We start from the raw sequence: 6,826 nt of genomic DNA, 5'->3' as shown, positions 1-6,826 counted from the left end.
GATCTCGACTTCAACGATAAGAAATCGTTTGAGAGAAGCGGGATTGCACGCTCGTCGACCAGTGCAAGTTCCATACCTTACCCATCGCCATCGTCGCCTACGATTACATTATGCTCATTCTTTAGTCAGTAGGCGACCTAGACAATGAAATTCTGTACTGTTTAAGGATGAGTCTAGATTTTGCGTTTTTGGCAATGACAGACGAGCCCGAGTTTGGCGACGTCAAGGAGAACGCTATTCCGAAAACTGCAACAGACCGGTTCGAGCTTTTCATGGTAGTTCTGTAATGGTATGAGCAGGAATATCTCGATTTTCACGAACACCTCTTGTAATTATTCCTCCACCAGGATTAACTTCTAGACGATATGTTCATGAAATACTAGAGCCATATGTTCTACCAAGTAGAAATCGAATTGGTCAATGGTTTCGCCTAGTGCATGACAACGCACGACCGCACACTGCTCGTTACACCCAACAGTTTCTGAGAAACCATCAAATCGATACATTATTGCATCCGCCAATGAGTCTAGATTTGAATCCAATCGAGCATGTTTGGGATATGTTAAAGCGCCAAGTACGCAAAAACTATCCCAACATCGTCGATTTGGCTTCGCTTGTCACAGTTCTTTACCGAACTTGGTAGCGAATCCCTCAAAGAGCAATACGTCGTCATCAATATGCGAAATCGATTGCGAGCAGTCATTTTGAATAGAGGCGGAAATACACGTTATTAAATTCTTTTTTGCGTTAATCACTCCATCTTGCATTAATCACTGATACACTCCACATAATACATACTCACACACCCACACACAAAACGAAGCGTAAATCCGACCGTGCGACCTCCACGTGGTACGCTTTGGATAAAACTAACGCCAGCGGTTTACAAATTTTTTCAACTTTTGGTAGAAAAGTGTGTACTTTGTTATTGCTGACTTAATAAAGATTAATATAGTGCGCTAGAAATCAATTTTTTAACATTAATTAACATTATTTTCCATTTTATCTTACTGAAATTTAGCAATTTCTTAGTTTTGTCCCATAAAACCACAGTGGCCACCATGAAAAAAATCTTATAGCTATTCGGCAAATTTTTGTCAAATTCATGGTATTGAAGAGTATAAAAAAATGTGAAGAACAAATTTTTTTGTCATTCTGTACGATTGTTTTTAAGGTCAAAACGACAAAGTGAAAAATCATTCATTTTTACGTTATATTCATCCATTTTCAGCATGGTTACATGTTTTCGAAAAAATTTGGGCAGGTATACCGTTCAATAGAGCAAAGTTTCAGTTTTAAGAATCCGTTTTTTAAATTGCTGTGCGATGATTTTTACCGGAGTTATGAGCAATCAAAGTAAACAATGCCAATTTTTATTTAATCGGCGATAACTCACTAACAAAAACTCGTAGAAAAATAAAAAAAAGCGTTTTGTAGGGAAAACTTCAATCTTTTACAATAAAAAGTCGAGAATTTTCGCAGAATTTTTTTGATACGTGACAGACCTTTAAAGTGAAAAGAAAATTTCTTATTTTGTCCAATTCGCAGTGTTTTGTATGTAAAAATTACCAAACGTCACAGAAATTTAAACTCATGGCAACCGTTCGAAAGTAGAAGTTTCAAGCTTTAAAATCCTTTTTTTAAATTTAAATTTCGTTCATTTTTAACAAAGTTACAGCTGCTTGAAGTTTGCCTATGTTTTAAGAAAAGTTTGGCGTTCCTCTAATTTTTGTGAGTAGTGTACATAACCTAGGTATTTTATTTCCTCTACCTCTTCCACTTCTCCCTCCCCCCATTTCCATGTTCTCCTTTTCGCTCTTCTCTTCCCAAATCTCACTATTTTTGTTTTTTCCCTATTCACTTCCAACCCTTTCTCCCTTATATACTCCCTAAATTCCTTAATCATCAAACTCATTCCCCCTTCCTCCTTCGCCATCGACACTAAGTCATCTGCATATTGCAGCGAATATAGTTACTTTCCTCTTATCTCTATTCCACCCTTCCCCCTCTTCTTCAATCTCTCTTCCAAATCCGCCAAATACAATATAAAAAGCTTCGCACTTAACGGACATCCCTGCCTCACTCCCCTACCCACCCAAAATCTTTCCCCCATCTCCCCTCTACCTTTACCTTTACCATCGTTTCTCTGTACATTTCTTTTATCCTCTCTATCAATCCCTCACTTACCCCTCTTCTTCTTAGCGTCTCCCATAATACCTCCCTATTCACACTATCGAATGTCGCCTTTATGTCCACAAAACACCCTATCATTTTCCCACCTTTTTTCCCTAATTCCCTATTTATCACATAATTCAATGCATATATATCATCCATCGTCCCTTTCCCTTTTCTAAAACCTGTCTGCGCTTCCGGAATCATCCTTTTCTCGTCCATCTCCTTCTCTAATCTCCTTTCTATTATCATTGCATATATTTTGTATGCCGTATTCAATAATGTCACTTCCCTATAACACTCTACCGTTTTTCCATCTCCCTTCTTTTTAATTGGAACCACCACCCCCATCTTCCATTCTTCCGGCCATCCTTCTCCCTTCCACACTCTGCCACATATTTCCCAAATCTCCTTCCTCAGCGCCCTCCCCCCATATTTCCACACCTCTCCTTCAATCCCATCCTCCCCTGCCGCCTTTCCTATTTTTAACTTTTTTATCGCCTCCTCTACTTCCCCTTCCCTTATATCTTCCTCCTCTTCTCTTCTCCCTCTTCTTCTACCCTCTCCCCCTACTATTCTGCTCTCTACTCCCTCCAACAATCCCATAAAATATTCCTTCCATTCCTCTTTCCCTATCCCTTCCTCTATTCCACCCCCTTTCTTCCTCACCTTTCTTAAAAATTCCCATACCTCCCCTTCCGTCCTCGCTTCTCCCGCCTCCCTTATGATCCTTTCCCTCTCTCCCTGCTTTTTTTCCTCACACTTTCTTTTATATCTACCTGTTACGGAAACAGTCAATGTTACCGACATCGATTCGGCGACTTAGGGCGGTCGATAATGAATCGATCGCGCTAGAGTTTCGGGCGAGAGGGGCGCTCTGCTAGACCGGTTTTCCGAGTGCGCCGCGCGAATTTTCCATTGTTCGTCGTTCTCTCTGTTTGATACGGCGTCAGTTGCTGAGAAAAGAAAAGTGTGTTCTCTGCGAGCGAAGGACGAAGGGATTTAGAGAGGACAGTGGGTCCTGTGAATATCTCCTGACCATGTCAGCGAGACCCCTCCTTCGATTGCGATCCCTCAGTGCGAGGATTTTCTTGGTTATCCCTCAGTGCGAGGCGAGGTTACACGGGTGAGCTTTGCGGACACGGAAGTAAGTACAGTGAGTACTTTTCGGTCTTGATCAAGCCGAAGCCCTCTTCAGGGTGATAGTGTCTCAGGTAGACACTTTTTCCACGCCCCGAGCGGCTTACGTCAGTGAGACGCACGGTTTCAAGGTCAGTGAGACACTTACATTTCTTTAATTTGGGTCGTGTCAGCGGGACACGTTTTGCACATACTACATTGCTCGTGTCAGCAAGACACTCTTTCTTTCATTACGATAACGTCAGTGAGGCGTTTTGGTTCTTTACTATTGCGTTTTCAGTGTCAGTGCGACACTCAAACATTCTATTATTTATTCGATATTAATTTTCATTACGATAACGTCAGTGAGGCGTTTTGGTTCTTTACTATTGCGATTTCAGCAGTGTTAGTGCGACACTCAAACATTCTATTATTTACTCGCTATTATTTCCAACGATTTTACTTACCGCAATTTTATTTACAGCAATATTATTTACACCGACATTATTTGCAGCTATATTATTTTCAACGATATTTAGTTGCGTCTTATATTGTAAACACTATTATTTGATTTATGTTCGGTACTTTGTCACGGCGTAACACACCAGTTTTGTCATCAAATAAAAAGCATTTTTTAGAAACTAAACACTACCTCTTCTCTTTTTATATTCCTCTACCCCCTCTAAACCCTTCTTCCATCTTCTTAGCATTTTCCTCAATTCTTTCTTCTCCGCCTTGCATTCCTCATCTCACCATCCCTTTTTTCTCTCTCTCTCTTTCCCTTTTCTCTATTCCTAACTTCTTCCTTAATCTCCTTTATCCTCCCTCCTATTTCCCTCACTCTCTGCTCTAATTTATCTCCTTTCCACTCCATCTCTTCTGTTTTCTCTCTAAATTTCCTTCTACTTTCCTCACTCCATTCCATTCTTACCACCCTCTTTCCTCCTCTCTCCTCCCTCTCCTCCCCCCCCTCTTCCAGCCTCCCTCTTTTACCGTAACCACTATCGGCATATGATCCGATTCCACCCTCTCTCCCACCTCCATCCTCTCTATTTTATTTCTCATCCCTCCATCCACTATTACGTAATCTATTACTGTTTGCCCTCTTTGTCCAATATATGTATACTCCCCCTCCTCGTCTCCCTTTATTCCTCCATTCAATATTTCTAAACCCATTTCTCTTAATTCTTCCAACAGCCTCCTCCCATCACCATTCACTGTCTTATCCTTCGATCTCCTTTCCTCCCTCTCCTCCTCTTCCATTTCTATTTTCCCTCCCCCCTCCCCGGTCCTTGCATTAAAATCCCCTCCAATCAACACCACTTCTTCCATCCCCTTATCCAACCACTCCTTCAATGTTCTCATCTTCCTCCTTAAATCTTTATTTACGTATACTCCTATTATTCTCCACTCCTCCCTATTCTTACTTTACCCGTTATTATTCCCTCTACCTCTCTTTCTTCTTTCTCTATTCCTAATCCTTTTCCCCTCCATTCTTTTACTCCCATTATCATTCCCCCTTTTGCCCTTCCTCTCTTATTCTCCCTCACGGCCCATTGTTTCTTTCATATATACCCTCCCGGTAACTTCCTCTTCACTCCTTCCCATCCCTTCTCCTCCACCCATGTCTCTATCAATATTATTACCTCCCATTTTCCTATTTCTCTCCAAAACTCTTCATCCTTTCCCGCCAATCCTGCTACGTTCCAAAAACCAATCTTTCCCTCTCCCCACCTCTCTCCATTCTTCTTTTTTCTATATTCCCGTGCTATTCTCCTTCCTTCCCCGTGCTCCTGCAAAACCCCCTCTCCTCCCTCTTTTCCCCTTGTTCTTCCTCTCTCTCTCTCTCTTTCTCTATTCTTCCTTCTTCCTTCTTCATTCTTAAAAATTTCTTCCCATTCATCCCATCTCCACATCTTCCCTTCCACTCACATCTTCATATATCCCTCCCTTACTCTTCTTCCATTAGCTCTCTCCTTCTCCGCTTCCTCTCTCACCATCCACTCTATTCTTCTCTCCCTCCACGTCAGGTCATCTCCTATCCTCTCCCTCCTTTCCCTCAATTCCTTTCTCTCTTCCATTACTCTCTTTTTTCCCTCCTTACTCCCTAGTCTCACCCATATCATTTCCCTTCCTTCTCTGTCCTTTCCTCCTATTCTTCCAACCTCCTTAAGTTCCACCTCTACGCCAACTCTCCTAGCAAATTTGCTACACTCTCCCTTACTCCTTCCTCCCCCTCCCTCTCTATCTTCATCCCTCTTATTACTATATTCTTCCTTTTCTTTTCCCTCTTCTTCCCTTCTATCTCCATCTCCATTCTTTTCATCCTATCTCTCAGCTCTTCATTATTTCCCTTCTAATCCCTTCTACTTTCTCTCTCTAATTTTCCCAATCTTTCCTCCATGTCCTCCCCTCTTACTTCCATCTTACTCATCTCCTTTCCTATATCCTCTACCTTCCTCTTTATCTCCTCCATCCCCTTCCCCCATCTCCCATCTATTTCCTCTAACATCCTTCTCATTTCCTTTCTTTCCTCCCTCGCCTCCCTCATTTCCTCTCTTTTCTGTCCCAATATCTCCTTTAACCCTTCTCCCTTTTCTTCCTCCTTACCCGGCGATCTCCTTATCTTCTCACTTTTTCCGAATATCTCTCCCTCCTCCCTCCTATCTCCCCCTTCCTCTCCCCTCTTCCTCTTCTTCAACAACAGCTCCTCTATACATCCCGAAAAACTTTCCGCCCTCACCCTTCCAACATTCTTACTATCCGGCGGCCTCCCTCTCCTCCTTTTCTCCTTTTCCCTTTTCTATTCCTCTTCCCTCTTTCTCCATTCTGCCTACTCTCTTTTCTTAACTTCTACTCTTATCCTCCCTCTTACAAACTTCCCGCTCTTCCTACTCTACTTTCTCTTTCCTTCCTACTTCTTTTCCTCTCCGCCGGATGTCACCTCTTGTTCAATTCCCTCTATACTCTCTCTTCTATACTCCTATTATCCTATGATCCTTCTTCCGCCTTTCTTCTAACCTCACTATCTCTTGCCCCCTTTCTTTACCTCCACTCTCCTCCACTTTGCCTCCTCTTCCCTCCTCTCTCACCTCCGCCCTTCCACGTCCTCCCTCTGTATAGATATATTGATATATTGATATATTAATATATTGATCTATTATCAATATATCTTTTTTATTACGCTTCTAAAGTCACTTTGAAAAGCTTTATTATATTCCTTTATTTTATCCCGAGGGTGGACGGGTGCAATTTTGTGCGTACAACTTGCCAAATTTTTATTAAAAGCAAATATTTGTGCAAATGGCAGCACCATCGCGAAGAAATTCCCTGGTCACTTCAGCTTGCCCTTAATACCACTTTGCGTTGCTTGACATTACTCTGACTTGACAACATGGAATGTACAATAGACATGTGCGAATTCCACAGATAACGACACGTCTCTATTACACTATTTTGGTACTGGAGGATATTTCGCCAAAACCCTATGTACAAAAAAGCATAATTAAGCAATTAAGAAAAAATAAAAAAGAAA

This window comes from Ooceraea biroi, chromosome 10, assembly GCF_003672135.1.
Source record: "Ooceraea biroi isolate clonal line C1 chromosome 10, Obir_v5.4, whole genome shotgun sequence".
NCBI classification, from domain to species: Eukaryota; Metazoa; Arthropoda; class Insecta; order Hymenoptera; family Formicidae; genus Ooceraea; species Ooceraea biroi.
The sequence above is the reverse complement of the archived record's forward strand: the minus strand, read 5'-3'. Positions refer to the sequence as shown.